General features: G+C 39.6%; 2 long non-coding RNA genes across 7 annotated transcripts in view; one reads left to right on the top strand and one right to left on the bottom strand.

The window, feature by feature from the left end:
• Positions 1 to 7,702, top strand: part of LOC146057508 (uncharacterized) — a 292,284-nt gene extending 284,582 nt beyond the window's left edge. For all 5 annotated transcript variants that reach the window (XR_014469733.1, XR_014469735.1, XR_014469732.1 and 2 more), the window contains 2 exons: positions 4,853 to 5,190; positions 7,580 to 7,702. This is a non-coding gene — a long non-coding RNA (uncharacterized LOC146057508). The remainder of the gene's footprint in view (positions 1 to 4,852; positions 5,191 to 7,579) is intronic.
• Positions 1 to 19,922, bottom strand: part of LOC146057509 (uncharacterized) — a 74,002-nt gene extending 54,080 nt beyond the window's left edge. The window contains exons 1-4 of one of the 2 annotated variants that reach the window (XR_014469737.1): positions 19,659 to 19,922; positions 18,047 to 18,102; positions 16,906 to 17,024; positions 15,705 to 15,752 (exon numbers count right to left, since the gene is read on the bottom strand). This is a non-coding gene — a long non-coding RNA (uncharacterized LOC146057509). The remainder of the gene's footprint in view (positions 1 to 15,704; positions 15,753 to 16,905; positions 17,025 to 18,046; positions 18,103 to 19,658) is intronic. The other variant, XR_014469738.1, reaches the window with a different exon arrangement.
• Positions 19,923 to 20,180: the final 258 nt, after the last annotated feature.

The following is a 20,180-nucleotide window of genomic DNA, read 5'->3' as shown; positions in this document are numbered from 1 at the left end:
CGGCGCCGTCATATGTATAAAGCTGGCTGCGGCCGGTGGAGTCCCTGTAGTGAATAGCAAATAACTAGCGCTATGCGCGCGGCGGCGCGGGAAGCACTAGTTATTTGCTATTCACTACAGGGACCCCGCCGGACGCAGCCAGCTTTATACACATGACGGCGCCGCAGGTACCCCTACGGCACGGACACCCCTGACCGCCCCAGCACTGCAGGGACGCCGGGGCAGCAATTTTTTTTACACAGGTACCACCCCCCCCCCTCCCCCCGGCACCGGGGCGCCCCCACCCCGACTCGCCTGGGGCGCTCCAGTGCCTTGCACCGGCCCTGATCACACATGCATGTGATACTATTATTAGAGAGTGTACCAGATTGCACATGCATGTGACAGTAATATTAGAGAGTATAGCAAATCACACATGCATGTTATAGTATTATTAGAGTTTAGCATATCGCACATGCATGTGATAGTATTACTGGAGAGTGTAGCAGATTACACATGCATGTTACATTATTATTAGAGAGTGTAGCAGATTACACATGCATGTGATAGTATTATCAGTGAGTGTAGCAGATCAAACATGCATGTGATAGTATTACTGGAGAGTGTAGCAGATTACACATGCATGTGATAGTATTATCAGTGAGTGTAGCAGATCAAACATGCATGTGACACTATTATTAGAAAGTGTAGCATATCACACATGCATGCGGCAGTATTATTAGAGAGTGTAGCAGATTACACATGCATCCATTCCTCCCAACTTTTACATGATAAGAACAAGCGCCCGAAAGGGGGCGTGGTTTATGCAAATGAGGGTGCTGTGTATGCAAATGAGGGTCGCATCCCCGTTTTTGGCCACTGCGTCTCTGAATAGACTATTCGGTACTTATGTACTAACTAGGCTGCCGATTTTGAAATCGGGTCCATCGCATCGCATCCGACCATATCGCATGCGATGCGATGCGATGGACCCGATTTTTCCATAGGATTCAATGTTAAAATGGACTGAGTCCATTTTAACATGGAATTCAATGGGAAAAGGGGTCCTTTTCATACCCCTACTATCCAAGTGGGCATGGAGCTGGATATAAACCTGTGGCGAGCGTAGCGAGCCACCGAGCCCGAAGCGTGGCGAGCGTAGCAAGCCCCGCGAGGGGACACAGAACACCGTCCACTCGCGGGGCTCGCTTCGCTCGCCACGCTTTGGGCTCGGTGGCTCGCTACGCTCGCCACAGGTTTATATCCAAGTCCATGCCCACTTGGATAGTAGGGGTATGAAAATTACCCCTTTTTCCCATTTAATTCCATGTTAAAATGGACTCAGTCCATTTTAACATTGAATCCTATGGAAAAATCGGGTCATCGCATCATGCGATATGGTCGTATGAGATGCGATGCGATATCGCATCGCATCTGATTGTATGCCTTAAGTTAAGGCATACAATCAAAAACTCGTCAGCCCAGATAATACATAAGTACCGACTATTCTGTCGGATTGGGGGGGACTCCCAACTGCCGTCCCCCCCCCCCCCCCCGCAGCGGGACACTGCCGGCCACAGGAGGGATGCGGGAACATCCCCAAAAACCAGGATGTTCCCGCGTTTAGTGGGACAGTTGGGAGGTATGATGCATGTGATAGTATTAAAGGAGGGAGTACAGATTACAAATGCATGTGATAGTATTACTAGAGAGTGTAGCAGATTACACATGCATGTGGAAGTATTATTAGAGAGGGCAGCAGATCAAACATGGATGTGACAGTATTATTAGAGAGTGTAGCAGATCACACATGCATGTAGTAGTATTAGATAGGCCCTTATTCAGATCTGATCGCAGTACAAATTTGTTCTCAAAATGGCCAATACCATGTGTACTTCAGGTGGGGCAGATGTAATATGTGCAGAGAGAGTTAAATGTGGGTGGGCTGTGTTGAACCTGAAATCTAACTTGCGGTGTAAAATAATGCAGCCAGTACTGTATTTTCCTTGCACAGAAACAAAATAACTCACACAAATCAAACTCTCTGCACAGGTTACATCTGCCCCACCTGCAGTTTGCCCATTTTCAAAACAAATTTGTACTGCGATCAGATCTGAATAAGGGTCATAGTGTAGCAGATCACACATGCATGTGGTAATAATATTAGATAGTGTAGCAGATCACACATGCATGTGGTAGTAATATTAGATAGTGTAGCATTATTAGAGAGTCTTGATTACACTTGTATGCAAGGGTGTAACTACCATAGGTGCAGGGGTGCAGCTGCTATGGGGCCCAGAGCTGAAAGGGCCCACTTTACCTGTCAAAGGGTTGGGATCATTTGGTCTATTGCATTATGGTCGAAAGTCATTAGGTCGAATCCATAAGGTCGACATGCTAAAAGGTCGACATGACTCTAGGTCGACATGGGAAAAGGTCGACATGATTCTAGGTCGAAAGGTCATTAGTTCGACAGGTCATTAGTTCGACAAGGTCATTAGTTCGACATTGTCTATGTCGACATTCACAAGGTCGACATGGGGTTTTTCACTGTTTTTTTACCTGAATGTCAACACAGTCGACATGGACACAGTTTAAAGTGCACTGCATCCCCTCGCATCGGTCGCTGCGCTCGCTATGCGTCGGGCACGGTGCCTCCCTACGCTCGGCACACTATTTTATTCTCCCACCACGCCCTAGTGGATGGTAGGGCATGAAATACCGCCTGTCGGCACATGTTGGCTCAAAAAACAGTGAAAAACTCCATGTCGACCTTGTGAATGTCGACATAGACAATGTCGAACTAATGACCTTGTCGAACTAATGACCTGTCGAACTAATGACCTTTCGAACTAGAATCATGTCGACCTTTTCCCATGTCGACCTAGAGTCATGTCGACCTTTTAGCATATCGACCTAATGGATTCGACCTAATGACTGTCGACCATAATGCAGTAGACCAAATGACCGCATCCCCTGTCAAAGTATCATGTGCTCTATACATTTATCAGCATTAGGTGATAAAATAGGGGCCCTAACATAGTTTTGCTATAGGGCCCACATGTATCTAGTTACGCCACTGCTTGTATGTGATAGTATTATTATCAAGTGTAGCAGATCACACATGCATGTGGTAGTATTATTATATTGTAGCAGATCACACATGCATGTGGTAGTATTATTAGAGAGTGTAGCAGATCACCCATGCATCTGGGAGTATTATTATATTGTAGCAGATCACACATGCATGTGGTAGTATTATTAGAGAGTGTAGCAGATCACCCATGCATCTGGGAGTATTATTATATTGTAGCAGATCACACATGCATGTGGTAGTATTATTAGAGAGTGTAGCAGATCACCCATGCATCTGGGAGTATTATTATATTGGAGCAGATCACACATGCATGTAATAGTATTATTAGAGAGAGTAGCAGATCAAACATGCATGTGACACTATTATTGGAGAATGTAGCAGATTACACATGCATGTGATAGTATTATTAGAGTGTAGCAGATCACACATGCATGTTACAGTATTATTAGAGTGTAGCAGGTCACACATGCATGTGACACTATTATTAGAGAATGTAGCAGATCACACATGCATGTTAAAGTATTATTAGAGTGTAGCAGATCACACATGTATGTGATAGTATTATTAGAGAGTGTAACAGATACCATATGCATGTGACAGTGGCCCATATTCAGATCAGATCTCAGTATAAATTTGTTCTCAAAATGGGCAAAACCATGTGCATTGCAGGTGGGGCAGATGTAACATGTGCAGAGAGAGTTAAATTTGGGTGGGGTGTGTTGATACGGAAATCTGAATTTTAGTGTAAAAATAATGCATCCAGTATTTAGCCTGCACGGAAACAAAATAGTTCACACAAATCTAACTCTCAGTGCACATGGTTTTGCCCATTTTGAGAACAAATTTATACTGAGATTAGATCTGAATAAGGGATGCCGGACGGGGTCCCGACAGTTGGGATCCCTGTAGTCATTTACCCGACGTCAGGATCCCAACTGTTAAAACACCGACAGACAGGTTCCCGACGGCCACCGGCTATTCTCCCTCGTGGGGGTCCACGACCCCCATAGAGGGAGAATAGAATAGGTGGCGAGCGTAGTGAGCAACTGTGCCTGCATAGTGTGGCGAGCACAGCGAGCCCGCAAGGGGCTTTGTTGCGCTCGCCATGCTGTCTGAGTGCGGCCAGTCGGGATCCCGATGTCGGGCTAATGACTGTCGGGATTTCGACTGCCGGAACCCTATACCACAACCCTGAATAAGGTCCAGTATTATTAAAGAGTGTAGCAGATTACAGAACACTTTACCATTAACAAATTGGAGTCCACGTGGAGTGTAAAGTATAAAAAAGTAAAAAAATAATGAAAAATTTCTAAAACTTTTTCATTTGTTGACCATTGCCATGTCGATCTATTGCTTGCATCGACCTTTTGTCAACATTGACAATGTGCATGCTGACCTCTTGGTGTCGACCTACTGACGGTCAACCTAGGCATTGTCTATCAGCCATCCAGATAAACACATTTTTGTTTTTTATTAAATTAGAAACTCTTCTCTGAAGAGGACAGAGGGACTTTAATATGTCACGGAGGGGTAGATTTAGTAAGCTCGGTGAAGTGATAAAGTGTCTGGTTTTTATCACCGACCAATCAGCTCCTACCTGTCAATTTTCAAACCAAGCCTGCAACATCACAGTTAGGAGCTGATTGGCGGGTGATAAAGTACCAGTCACATTATCACTTCACCGAACTTAATAAATCTGCCCCCGAGTTATTGCAGTTATTGAAAATATGATAAATATTATGTGTAAGTTTATTTTCCTTTATTTTATTGTTTCAGATTTTAATCCTTCTGTATTATAAAGGAAAGAGATGAGACACGTGCATAATCTTGCTGCTTCCATCTTACATACACATGGCTGATCATTATCAATATATACAGTAAAGGCCTCCAAAAATGGACTACAATTTGATGGAGTTAGAAGAAGAAGAAGTGGGATGCAGATACCTGGAGAAAGAGGTATAGGGGAAACAGATGCACGCCTTGGTGCACACTCAGCATTAGAGACCCTTTCAAATCCCTAATTGGGGTTTTGCATCAAAGAGATGACTAACCTACAACTCCTTCCTACTCTTCTCACTACTACATCCAAACTGATTGTCTGGATATACACTGAGGTAAGAATTTATAGATTTAAATATATTAAATTAATTTTAATTGACAAAAAATATAGACACTAGCCAGAAAAGCATTGTCACTCTGCCTGAATTACTGTCCCATGGTGACTTTTTTAGTGACCATGTGCAGTGCCGGTGCAAGGCACTGGAGCGCCCCAGGCGGGGGGCGTGGAGGCGCTTCCCCGGTCCCCGGGGGCTGCTCCGATTCGGACGCTCTACAGGGGGGGTTGCCGGTAATTGCGGCGGCAGGCCGCCGTGGCATTCCACGGGGGATGGGGGGGTTTGCCAGGGGGTGCCTGGTGATGCGGCCGCTGGTACCGCTAAGTGTGCCGGGTCATTCCATGGGGGGGTCTCTAAGTAACTCCGGGGGTGGGGAGGGGGATCAGGTGATGCAGAGGGGGTGGGGGGGAGTTACGGCCACCGGTGCCACTCACCTCCATCTGGGGGGGGGCTGCTGCAAACTGCCGCCCTCCAGTGGCCGGCGCCCTAGGCAAATGCCTAGAGCTGCCTAGTGGTGGCGCTGACCATGTGGACTGTGTCAAAAACGTTAAAAAAAAACATCTCAACCTTTTGACTGTCTACCTTCCCCATGTTGACCTAATGCTTGTGTCGACCTAGTGTCCTTGTTGACCTAACCCCATGTTGATCTTCAGTCATGTCGACATTCAGGCATTTCGACCTAGTGGTGTCGACCTATTACTTGTCAAGCTAGTTGTTGTCTATCCAATGATCCATCCCCCGAGATCTGCCTTGATATGCCAACAGACACTGATAAGAATTACTGTTTTAGTATTGGTCTGATTCAAGGTCCTTGAATGTGCTGAATGTATAAAGTGTTTCCACTGGCCAGGTCTTGAACTAAGGAAACCCAGTGATTTAGAAAGAACTGTATTTGAAACCTTTCCCTCCTGCGAATTTACTCCATTTACTACAACTCTCTGTTTGCAACCAAGATCGTATATAGGTCGACATGACTGAAGCACATTCAAGGTATTACCAGTAGATGAACGGCTTAGTGGACTGCTTTGCATAGCGCTGTGCTATGCAAAGCTGTCTGCCCCCGCTGACAGTGCCGGGCAGGAGAAAGCAGCTCAGTGTGCATGCACAGAGCAGCTTTTCCCCCAGAAAACACTGGGAAAAATCGGCCAACCTTCGGGTTTGTTTGACATGATCTGCCCCAAGTAAATCCATGTTGTTTGGGATCCTATAAATTGCTGGATTTCAGGTTATCTACAAGTCTTTCTTTTAAGAGTGTTTCCATCAATTTCCCTACTAATGATGTGAAGTTCACTGGTCGGTAGTTGCTTGTGTCTTCCTGGCTTCCACTTTTGTGCAGTGGTACAACATTTGCTCTTTTCCCTGTTCACTGGACATCCTCAAATCTCTCTTATTGGCCCAAAACTTTATTAACAATATAGAATTTGTGACCACTGAAACCATTGATGCAATCCTTACAGATGGTGTTGCACCATCAACATTATCCACCAATGGTACCATTGATGGTAACCATTGATGGATAACCCACTGATGGCCATCCCTAAATTATACTCCTCTCCATTATCAACCAACCTAAGGACACTTGTGTTCTGTGCCACACCACACTGAGCATACAAATTCTCCACACATCACTGTAAATCACTTCACAGTTAACTAACTCAGCTAGTCAGGGAGATAAACTTCTTTCTAACAAAAATATTGTGTATGAGTTTAAAGAAGTACAAAACTGGAAAAGAAAACTGTTTTAACCCACAGTGATTCTAATGTATCAAAATGATCAACATTGACATTTAATTGGGTGTAGAATCATTATGTAAAAGAAGAGAAATGCTAGAAGACCAATGAATACAGCATTCAAAAACACCTTTAGGGCATTAATACAGACAATTTCTTTATTGCAGAGTTTATAATTATTAAAAGATCAGAAGTATATGTACTTGTTACTAGGATCTTTATGACATGTCTAGTGGTCCGCTTGTGTGGCTAAATAAAATAGCCTGAGAAACAGGAAGTGACGGATTTCATGCAAGTCTGGGTGGATTTTTAAAGCAGTAATCCTTTACACAGCAAAATGAAACTGTTATGCCATTTATATAATGACCAGACTCACACAAAATCACACACTTTTTGCTTTTTGGAGCCTCTTACATTTATCCCTTAATGTTAATATATGATGTGAGTGGGAGGCTATAATTGCCAAATGCACATTCTTCTTACATTCCATGTAGTCTGACAGCTACATGAAATGTAAATGATTGCCGCTTTTAAAAAATACTGGAGATTTCTTATGAAACCTCTCACTTTCTGAATCTCTCATCCTATTACATTTCACCCTTTGTTTTAAAAACTAATTAAAAAAAATTGTGTCCAATACTCATTTTTTTTCTTTTAGATATTATGAAGATAAAGAACTCATCAAGATTCCACAAATAAAATCTAACATATAATAAAAAGATGTATACAAATAAAATGTTTTGCTCAATACATTTAAAATAAAATATACTATTGAAAGAGATACATTATGTAATGTTTACATTTCTTTTATTGTTTTATTTTAGTAATATTTCTTAGCTCTTCAAATGACATATAAATGCATAATTGTTATAAACAGCTTAACATCTAACCAACCACTATCTAATTTATAATGCAGCATATTGCCATCAATAATAACTAAATCATGTGTTGATTTATTTTTCTACTATGGATTATCTAGTTTGCAGTGTTTGATATTTGGACTGCTGTGGGACATGGAGATGAGGGAAATCTCTGCCCTTCGGGAAATGCACGGAGCCAGTGCATGCACAGTGGATCTCTGGCCACGATTTTGGTTACTTAAGCATTAGTCAGTTATAACAATGGAAGTGGAATCCCAAAGAGAGCACCACCACACCTGCCCTGGACCCTATGTAGGCTGAGAAGGGAAGCCTGGGGGGGGGGTCCTTTTTCCTGGACACAAAATTTAGTGTTAGAGATCCAACACCTGGTCACAGTTGGTGGGACTCCTTTTTCCTGGACACAAAATTTAGTGTTAGAGATCCAACACCTGGTCACAGTTGGTGGGACCAAAGTTTCGCTAAGCATCTCAAAATTACTGTAGGTTATAGTGCAGATATTATTATTATTATTATTATTATTATTATTATCATCATACTGTATTTTTCATTATTGTTATTAATATTATTCTGATTAGCAGTGTCTAGTCTTTAGAGTGTGAAACTTTATTTTCTATGTTTATCTGTGTGAAACTACAAGTATCAGCATACCAGCACCTGTCATTAGGTTTAGAATTAGGATGTGTAATCCATCACCACCCCCATTTCCCATATATATATAATTACATGGTTCTACCAAAAGAGACTATTATATCTTTCTATATATTGGGTAAAGACTGGTCATTCCAGACGTTGTTTCCTTGTAATCTCAACTGACAATTGTGCTCATTGTGAGAGGTATGAATCTCTGCCCTTCTGGTAATGCACAGGGCAAGTGCATGCATGGTAGATCTCTGTCCAGGCTTCTAGCTAATTAGGTATTTTTAATTATATTCCACTTTTTCTATTTTAAATATTGCCCCTGCAGCAGTGACCAGCACAGATGAGAAGGTGCCGGAGCACAGACTAGATGCTGTTTCCTCTGCACAGAGGAGACCTGCTGCTGCAGGAGCTGGCGCTGGGACACAGTAGACTCGCCACTGTCATAGCCAGAGCGAGACACAGGCCAGCTGCCGACCCAGCCCCTGCTGACCAGCCAGGGTGCTCATGCTTTGGCCGGGGGACCTTATGTAAAAAGTGTCTTCCGTCTGTGGCATGACACCACTGGCTGTTTGAGCCCGGTGCTGGTTTCCAAAATACGGAAGACCCCTACTCCTTTTCCCTCCTATTTTGTGAACCAGAACTGGAGCAAAAGCCTGGTGCTGGTTATAGAAATACAGGGGAACTCCATTGTATTTCTGCAACCAGGGCCGGCTCAAAGAGCCCGGGACTGGTTATGCTGGAGCGGGTGGTCCGCCTTTTTTTTTTTTACATTGAATATTCAAATTTTTTTTTTTTTACACAGAGAAGCATCGCACAAACCTGACTGATCCGTGCAATCCTTCATGCTTGTCCGAATCTGGCTTCCGGGAAACTCGTCAGCCAAATACAAATCACTTCACCATCAGAAAATAGAATCCAAAGAATATGGCAGCTTTGTAAATTAGCTGTATTCTCCGTTTGTAATTTCGAGCCGATTACTACAAATCCCGGTTGTTTGAAATATGTAGGTTAATAAAAAGTGGTTACACCCAGTACACCATATTACACAGGCTGATCCAGCCAGACAATAGTTACAAATGGCTTCGCCAAAAATGAAACATTGCAGTTTTAAATCCATTCATGACTACATGTTCCTGATCAGACATTGCCAACTGCCACATCCCAAGAAATGAAGAATAATATTGGGCAAAAGATGAAAATTATTATCAAGTGTACATAGGAGCTAGTTGGGTGATGCTTGGTGAATGCTGAAAAACAACAGTAAATTAGTCTGCAAAAAAACATGAATGTGTTACTGGATGAAAGATTCTAATGAAGCAAATAAATAATTTTAGTCATTATGCCACCTTACCACAATAGCTTGGATCTAAAAATTAGTTGAACCAAAGTATGCCTTTTTTTGTGTAGTGTTTTTGTTTATAAAACAAATATATCATTATTTCTATATTATTAATAATTAAAGTTAACACCCTTTCACCAGTTTTCTTCACTTTTGTTGTTACACTTTCTTTTTTACCAGTCTTCATGCAGTTCTTCCCAATTCTAGAAGTGTGTGCATTGCTTGAAGAACCAATCACAAAATACTAAGTGGTATATTTACTAAAGTGTATGTTTATCAGTGAGATGTTGAAAAAAGCAACCAATCAGAATATACTATAATATATCTAGCACCTTCTAGAAGATATTTGCTAGAATCTGATTGGTTGCTATGAGCAAAGTCTCCAATTCTATAGACCCGCACTTTAGTAAATTTACTTCAGAATCAGAATCACTTTATTGGCCATGTATACTCTTGTATACTAGAAAATTTTTGTGGATACAGTGCAGCTTCAAGCAGGTCATCCCTCTTGTACCATGCTTGAAGCTGCACCGTATCCACACAAAAATCCTAGTATATGAGAGTAAACAGTACATGGCCAATAAAGTGATTCTGATTCCGAAGTAAATTTACTTTAAAATAATGCTTATCCAAATGATAGTTTTTGGATCAGGATGATATTTTACATTTTCATCCACATTACCCCTTCATTTTGTTAACATAAATCTATTTTGTTGTGAGTTTCAGGGGCAAATGCAGGATTTTCAGAAGGGGGTTTCCAGAGAGGGGCGGAGCAAAGCACGGAAATGGACACTTAGGTGACCCAGTATATGCCGGGTCAGTAAAAGTATTATAGATAAACCAAATGTATATAAATAATAATAATAATAATATACAAATACACACACACATATATATATATATATATATATATATATACACATATATACATAACAGCAGTGTAGACCCCTTGGCATAGCAATGTATTGGGGCCCCTACCTATCCTCCAGCGGTAGGGGTGGGGGGTGCTAAGAGCGGAAGATTTGATGTGATGTCCCGCGGGTTGTAGGAGGTATATCAACCGCTCAGTATGTAGGGCCTGGATCAGTAATTTCCACTAATTACCCCTTTACTGCACAGATGGTGGGAGATGGGGTGATAGAAGGGGGCATTGGGCTGAATGAAGGTGCCCTGATACATAACTTCTAGGGTGGTAGAGGATGTTTAATACGCAGAGGAGGGATGTATAGTGGAGTGGGCTTATTATTCATAATTTTCTGGTGGGAGGACAGCTTGCTTGACTGCAGATATCTCCAGTTCCCGGAACTAGATTTCTTAGAATTTAATGGAATTAAAAACTAGAGAATCCCACCTACCAAATGTTACTGGGGACTAGGGGATCATAGTTCAGGAGGCAGAGCAATCCTCCAACGAGAATATAAAACTACATACCAGGTGTGTGGAGCTGGAGCAGTAACCAGCTGCTGGAAGACTGATATCTCTGGTTGTGGGAACAGAAGAGACAAGCTACTAGTGTCCATCAAAGGAGGAGAGTCCCAGATTTTGGAATATACCCTCATAAAAACTCTAAGTCAGACAGAACCTGAAATATCTGACTGGGAAGAGCAATTAACAGGCTTGGATGGGCACCACTACTTTGAAGTCAGATATCTCCAGTTCCCCAGGGCCAATTTTTTTAATTCTTATACCCATGGAAAGAGGGAACCCTCAGCTTTCAGTCTAGGGTCCTTAGATTCCAGGGGGGTTTCTGGGTACTCAGAAACCCCCCCCCTGCATGCGCTACTGAGTTTTAACACTAGATTTACATGATTAGTCATTGATGTGTGTTTTCTATCTTGCCCACACATTTAAAACCACAATATTTTACTGTATCCCAATTGATATGCATACCATTGTAGCAATTTGTTGGGGGAAAGCAAAGGATCTTATTGAATAAGCAGTTGTCCAAAAGTGGTCAAATACTGTATATAGTTAATGTTTAACAATCTATACTCTCCATTGAAGGACCCAAATCCCACAAATTATTGCACAGCTTTACCTTGAAATTAGAAATGTGCGTGTTCAGTTTACTCGGATTTACTTGGTTCTCAAATCCGGATCTTATTGGCTAGCCAAAACATGTAACAGCCAATAGAATAGGTGCAAATGCTCGCCTATGTCCACACCATGTAACTTAAACCTTTACCCTTCTGTAGAAAGGACCTGTGTAGTCTGGGTCTCCTGATATAGCAGCTATTTTATGGCATGCATAAGCAAACATTTAAGTTCATCCTAATAGGTAGTGCAAAAGAAAAAATGTTTACTATTTAAATTTAATCTCCCTTCATTTTGATTGTTTCATCACTCTTAACTTTATTGGCATTAACCAATCCACAGTTTGAAAACAAATAAGCAAGTCAACTACAATCATAAAAACATGGACATCTTACTTAACAAAAGAGTGCACTATTTATTATTTAACTTGCATAGAGCAGTAGGAATTGGCTAGTTACACAGGGGTGGCCAAACCTGTCCTCAAGATCTACCAACGGTGCATGTTTTCCAGGCAACCTGTGGATCTATAGTAGGAATGAATGCAGCATGTTTTAAAATGTGACAGTTAGTAATGACTACAGCTGTGCATCAGCTAGGTAACTTGGAAAACGTGGACCGTTGGTAGATCTCGAGGACCGGTTTGGCCATCCCTTGGCTAGTACAACAAAATGTTGACCTATATTGTCAGCTATAGTTTCATATATGAACTATCAGGAATTATTTCAATTCTCTTTTCCTGAACCTCCAGAATACTTGGCATTTCTATAGTATACCATTACATACCCCGCTAACCATTCTCTCCAGAGATTTACGGTCAACTGCTGTGCATTTCCTAAAGCACACAACAATCCTGTAATGATGCACCCATACAAATTCATAAAAAATATCCCAACAAGTTACTTATTCATGTATTTTCCTTAAAAAGTATACACCACTGACTGAGTGTGGGTACACCATAACTAGACCACTGGATGAAGACACACTCTTTTGGATCTTCTAAAATAAACAATAATTTTCATTACTTAATTTTCTTAAAATTCTGATTTGACTTACTATGGCAAATTTAAAGATCTGAACTGTTTAAAAAAACAATGAATAGTTGTGAGTGTAGAGTACAACAGGCGCCTTAGTCCTTATGGGACCCTTGTGCGCATCACAATCTCATTTAATAAAGTATTTCCAGTTATGTTTCTATGTGAGTCTGTTTTAAATTAGGGATCATTAAAGAGACAAAACCAGTTTGGTTTTGTCTTTTTAATGATTTCTATATTAAAACATTGGGCAGACTCACATGGGTCCCAGTGAAACCTACAGTTTACATGCTACATGCCCATAAATAGGGGTGTGATGTAACCATTTAGAGAGTCTGGGCTTTTTCATAAATATATATTAAACACTGCTAGTCCATGCATTGTAATGTACCAGTGAGTGGGCCTTCAGGCTCTGGTGCCCATCAGGGGTTTTGCTGTACCCCAATTGAACAATCCGACCCTGGCCCCTATTAACCAATTCTCCATTATGTTGGTGCTATTGGCTATGGTGGCTGTGTGTGTATGTGGAGGGGGGGGGGGTGTTCTCCAGATGCCATGGAATATGTGTAGTACAGTATATAAGACACTTGTTTGAAATGGTCCTCGTTTTCCCTGAGAGCCTTCTCCTGGCTGGGGAGCCGCTGCCACCATGAGAGAAGAGTCTGGATGTGCCATGCAGCAGGGTGGGGGGAGCGGGATTGGTATCAGCAATGGATCCTTTGAATCCAGTGGCCCCTGCCTATTTATCATATAAGTAAAGATGGCCCTGCAAAAACCTGCTTTACTTAATACATTTTGGCGAGTCTCACCTTCTGTGCATTCCAAAATTGAATTACAATCTTCATTTCACATTTGGAGAAATTTTGTAATGTATGGATCTTTTTTACAATACACAACATCGCCAAAAACAGTCATAACAGCATCATAACAGCATGCCAGTCAATAAGAAAACAGGGTAGGGAGAATGTCAGACCATGAATTGGGGAGGGTGAATGACCTGCACAGCAGTAAATTGCAAATTGTATTTATTTTCTGGATTACCCTTGTATATTAATATTAGATTTTACCAACAGCTGGGTTTGACAGTTGCGCAAAAACAAAATTGGCAGGGAAAGATTACAACCAAAATTTAACAAGTGTAGCAATTTTGGTAAAGAATACCTCTACTGTTCATTGTGTAAAATACATATATTTGCTTAAATATCTTTTTATTATTCTAAAGTTATTTACAGCAGTTATTCAATAAACAAATAAATTAATCTATAGTAACTTTCCATGTGTGCAAGCTCTGCAGGAAATGTACGTTTCCTTTATTTTTACTAAATAACTGCATATGTTGTATTTATGTTTTATTTTTGTGTGTGTGAGAATGAATACATTAACTTATAATTGTGTTGCATATTGTATTAGCATTATACAGATATTTTATTATGACTTTATGTTTTTAAGTTAAATTACACATTTTGGTTGGACATTTGGATATTATAGGCCTTAAGCAGAGGATAGGAGCAAAGCAAAAAAGCAGGATACATTTTTTTGCATGCAGGGAATATACAGATCACTTTTGCATGATATTTAAAATTGAGCTAGAACACAACCCTTCACAACTATTAATCTGTCTACTTATTTAACAACTGGACTCCCACCCCAAACACCCATGGTTTTACCACATTGCAAATTTGGCAAGGTTTTTGTACTTTTATTTTTGCTTTGTTATTCATGTTCTAAATTTTGTTTTATGTGCTCATTTATGCTCAGGTATGTATTGTAATGGAATCCAATTGGCCACTGTGTGTAGTATTTGAAAATACAATAACAAAATTCAGAACATGATTTGGACTATCTCATGATAACCAATCATTTACTTCCATTGTAAACATGCTCTAAATTAATATATCATTTATTGCTATTAATTATTGCACAATGTTAATACATTTCCTATAGTTAGTCATTTTCATTAGTAATGCTTTTTGTGATACTGACCCTATGGCTGACATTGTACAAAAGATGTACCTATTTAGTAATGGGGGTTACATTTACAGATTTGAATGACATTATAGACAATAAACTTAAGTATTAACAAACAGGAAAAGAGTGGTGTACTTGGGTTCTCTCTTTCTCTCTCTCTCTCTCTCTCTCTCTCTCTCTCTCTCTCTCTCTCTCTCTCTCTTTAAAAGAAAATAAAGAGGAATTAAATTGAATGTTTTACTAAGTAGGCAACTCTTGGCTATAATTTTTCAGCAAATGTTTAGATCTGTGTGTGTGTGTGTGTGTGTGTGTGTGTGTGTGTGTGTGTGTGTGTACATGCAATGACAGTTTGAATACTGAAACATTGTTAAACCTGTCCAGTTTTTGTATGTGGTTATTTCCATGCAATGAGGGCAGCACCTCCCTCCTCCTCAATGCACTTTTTGTGAGGGCACTGGCTGCAGATGTAATGTCGGTTCTATGGAAGTGCCAAACCTGCAACATATATGTATATGTGTGTATATATATATATATATATATATATATATATACACATCATCATTAATATTGCTACTACTACTGTAGAGGTCTACGTATTGAAAATAACTATACCCAACCCAATCACCAGTCATCGTTCTGCAGGCATCAGAAATGCATTATTGGCATAATGACATATACTACAGGAATCAATATGCAATCAATACTTCTCTTTTCTAGTAATACATGATGTGTGATTCCATAAATAGCATAGAACAGAACAGCAGTTATGGAAGTGTCTTATTATTCTATTTCACTTATCTCTTAAGTTTTTATAGAAGTTTGAGAATAGACGAGACATGCCAGATTTCATAAGCCACATCAAATGTTAAAAGAACCAATCTACTGTGTCACCTTTTTGCACTGTGTAGGGAATACAAAGCAATCCTATTTTGCTGTGCCCTGAAAAAAAAAGACAAAAAATGTTTTTTACAAATGTTCAGCTATCAAGAGTTTCATCTCTAGGGCATTATCTGAATTGTCTTATCTGTATGACTTCACTTCTAAACAATTTTTGACTGCATAGATAATATACACTAGAACTAAACAGCTATATATAGACAGATACTCTGCTATCAACTTCTGCTAAATTAAACAGAGCAGAAGTCTATGGAGGCACAAGCCAGCTGTGTGATTTATGATTTTGGAGCTATTGTAGACACAAGTTCCTTCATCCATGATGATACTTGTAGTACTATAAAGTTGGAGAGGCTAAAACTATCAATGCTTGACTGAGTTCTTCATGAAACAAAAAAAAAGTATATACATTAAGTGTTACAAGCATTCAGGTAATTTTGATATTCCTTTAATAATAAAAACCACAGTGTTCACAATTAAATTAGCTCTAATTTACTTTTAAAAGACTCACAATGTAATAATCATTTGAGCCACCAATTACCCCATAGATATATGGTTATGGATAGTATCTGTTAAAATAACTCATTTTAACTAAGCATTTCAGAAGGACTGCAAATCTGAATTCCTTCCTAAATGCATGTATTTACAATTTAATCATGGGGTATTTAAAATAGACATTTCCATCTAAAATCCAATCAGGAAACTACACTTTACCTCGAGGCATTAAATTATCATCTTGATTTTGCATTTGTAAACTGGTAGGGAAAAGTGTGACTTCTGGATACTAAGAGGTCAAGTGCGACTGCTCAAATATTTTTCTTACAAAATGACGGATTTATTAGATAAATAAGGAGTCCGGCTGAAGCAAAACCCCCAGTGATTGAATTCTGACGTTAAGTCAACAACAACTTCAACTACATCACTGTTCTAAGATTTAGTCATGATGGTAGAGATTACTGAACAAATAAGAGCCCGAAATGAATACAAATTTCCTCTGATCTGCCCCTGGCGCCTTCCTCCTGACATTCTCTTCCATATGCTACCCCTATTCATATTGTATTCTAATTAAGAGATGGACCACATTTTAATATGGTTACGTGCCATTTCTAACCAGGCTGTGCTTTCCAACTCCTCTATATTATATGTGCAGACAATGTATTCAAAAAGATAGCTAGACAGACAGACACACAGATATTACCTGGAGAGGATGCGTACCTAGAGCGATAGACCTGGGTTTGTAGCTGACCTTGGTGCTGAAATCCCTCCATAACACAGAGAGGACTCTGCCAAATGTCCTCTCTGTACAGCTAACGTTATCTGTTGTATTGGAGAGGGATCTTACAGCGGTTATTTTGCTACATATCACAGTCACGCGTTCCTAATAAATAATGGCTGATGTGATCAGATGGTAGAAGTCTGTACAATTCAAAACTTCTATACACACTGTTGGAAAGGAACTTATCTGACAGTGCTGCAGTAAATGCAGAAGAGCACTCTCTCTCTCTCTCTCTCTCTCTCTCTCTATATATATAATATATATATATATATATATATATATATATATATATATATATATATATATAGTTATATCTATATATATAGATATAGCTATATCTATATAGCTATATCTAGATAGATAGATAGATAGATAGATAGATAGATAGATAGATAGATAGATAGATAACAGTAATCCCTGCACGTCGCTCTAGATCTACATTTCAATAATCAATATAGGGCTATTAATAAATTTACATGAGCCATTATGCTAGATATAAGTAGTTTCATTATTTTTACAGTAGTGCAGAAAATTCACCAAATAACTGGGTACAGCAGGTTGAATCTTTTCTTTCTGGTTCTGAACTTCTGGGATAAGACCGCAAGTGAAAGTCATCTGGGCGTCTGAGCGATTAGTCGCTTGGCTGCCCTATTTACTGTAGCTGGTGTCTTTTTAAAGACCAGTCCAAGCAGTGATATTGCCCTGTCAGGCCTCCACGCATCATCTGTCTTGAAACCAATTTGATTTTATTTACATCCATATGCGAGTTTAATTACAGTGTTGATGAATAGCCTGCAGGAATAGAGTTACAGTCCTTAACCACAAGCGACAGTAATACAGAGCAGCTTTTCTAATGATCAAATAAAATCTTACCTTGTGCCTTTTTTTTAACTCTGCCACCACCCACTTTCCCATCTGAATTATGAAACGTGAATAAATGAAGAAACACCGCAACATTATATTTGCGATCATGCAACACATGTGATTACATTGGATAAAACAGAACAATCATTTTACACTTCATAGGTTAATCCTTATATTCAGAAAGTTGTTCTCAGTATACCTGGTGACATCATTATTTCTGATCATGTTGAGGGGGTGTCCCAGTGTAATGATTCACTGCAGGGATGAAATATTAGTACATATGTACGGTATAGTTTACTCTAGAGAAATACATTTAAAAAAAAATCACATAGTAAATTGATTTTGTGTTTGCATCTTCTACAAACACAAATGAAAAGTAAAATATAATTATATTTAGTAGCACTTCAGTTTTTACAACTGTTAATGTGTGATGTGTTAGAAACGCAAGGAGGGGACATTAGGCAGCAGAATACTGTATGTGGGGTACTTTTTGTTTTGATTAATAGATCCATGTGGCTAACGCTCTGACATATGGTGCGCGGAGCAGCTTGAGATGCTACCTAAGGCATCCCCTACGGCCATTAACATATTAGAGGCTTATGTGCAGTCAGACAGTCAGACTTCATCTAGAGCCCAACGCAGAGAGCTTGCAACCCAGAGCTGTTTGATATAGTCTTTCAATAATGCATCACTCCTCAATTTTAAGGGAGACGCTTGTGGTGGGGGAAAAAATACTATAGTCCTAGCAAAGTTCAGTGACAAATCTGGCTCTCTTTCTAAACACACAGAGAAAAACACACTATTCATTTTCAAAGACTTATTTCCACTATACACTGACAAAGCAAAAAAAAATCGGGGTGTAGTGTATTTATGTTGGGATCATCTGTGCATTTCTAAACATAGAACATGTACATTTCCTTTAAAAAAAATAATACTAATATATATATATATAATTTTTTTTTTAATTGCCCATCGCTTATTAAACCCTGAAACATCGCACACATCTTTTGACCCACGGAGTGAAAGTTTGGAATATAGAGAAAAGATCTGAGCAGCAACTAATTTCTTCCAGGCTTTTCTATAGTACCAAATCCTCCTGCTGGTCCCCTGTTTGTTTTTATAGAAGCATCATTAACAACCCTTCACCTCTCACTGATCTATAGGCTGATACTATTTAGCACTATTAAGCAAGTGGAAAGATCACCGTGTGATCCGAGTAAAATACTGTTAATAAGGCGCTTTGATGGGGTGTTATTTTCAGAGAAGATGCCTGTAGGCAGATGGGATGAGCAGTGGAAGTGAAATTGTAATAATCGCACAGAGGTCTCCAGAACAGGGATCTAATGCCACCAACCAGAAAGCACAGACTGCTACTAAAACAAGTTAGAAAATCCTAGCTACTTTCACTCTCCTCCTATTACACCTTTCTCTGGTCATTCTAGATTAACATTATTTCGAACTCCACATTTCTTACTATTAAAATATAACTTAACCATTTTGCATTAAATAATTGATTGTATTTTTGCAAGGATCTATGTAAATGATAAAGCCGTGGGTTAATTTGAGGGTAATAAAACGGATTCGCATCATCAGAGGTTTAATTCCAGTGTAAACAAGTTTACGCCCGTACCGCCTCGTGATGGACTTTCCATCGCATAATGCGTCTTTAATAAAGTAGGTGAAGAGAATTAACATAAATCATTATTAGTTATTAGGATTTGCTCTAAATGGCTCTTCGGATGGAGCTCCAAACCCCATCTGCCACTCGTGCTCTTGCCGCAATAGATTGTAGATAAAATAAATGTCCTTACCCCATTACAATGTTCCTGTGTCTGTAGCCAAAAGCCAAACAAAAGCAATAAATATAGAGCTTTTCTCTCCACTATTCAGCTGTGACTGTTTTCATCAGCTCTTCCTCTACAAAAAGCTCGATAGCTGCCTGAAAATATTGCATTTTATATTACCAAAGGGCGATTAATATTGCATTAACTGTATTTAACATTTTGAAGAGCCAGTGATCTGCAATGAGCAAATTTTTCTTTACAAATAGAGAGAATGTCAGAAGCAGAAGAACGGCTGAAACCTTCCTATAAACGTGTTACTTGTTTTGTGTTTATTTCTTTTTTTTTTTTCTTTTTGTATATTTATACTGTTATGGTATAGTGTGATGTGTTTGAAGTAGAGAACGCCATGCTAATGGTCTGTTAAAGTATTCTGACTCTGTCTAGAGACGTTCAAGTCTCTGCCTTCATTAAATGTTTATTGTCAACACTTCAGTGAAAAAAGAAAGAGTCTCCTGTAAGTGAATTTCCACTGTTGGATGCTGTCAACAT

Source organism: Crinia signifera, chromosome 2 (assembly GCF_055691185.1).
Source record: "Crinia signifera chromosome 2, ASM5569118v1, whole genome shotgun sequence".
Taxonomy (NCBI): Eukaryota; Metazoa; Chordata; class Amphibia; order Anura; family Myobatrachidae; genus Crinia; species Crinia signifera.
This window is presented reverse-complemented; position numbering and strand designations above follow the sequence as displayed.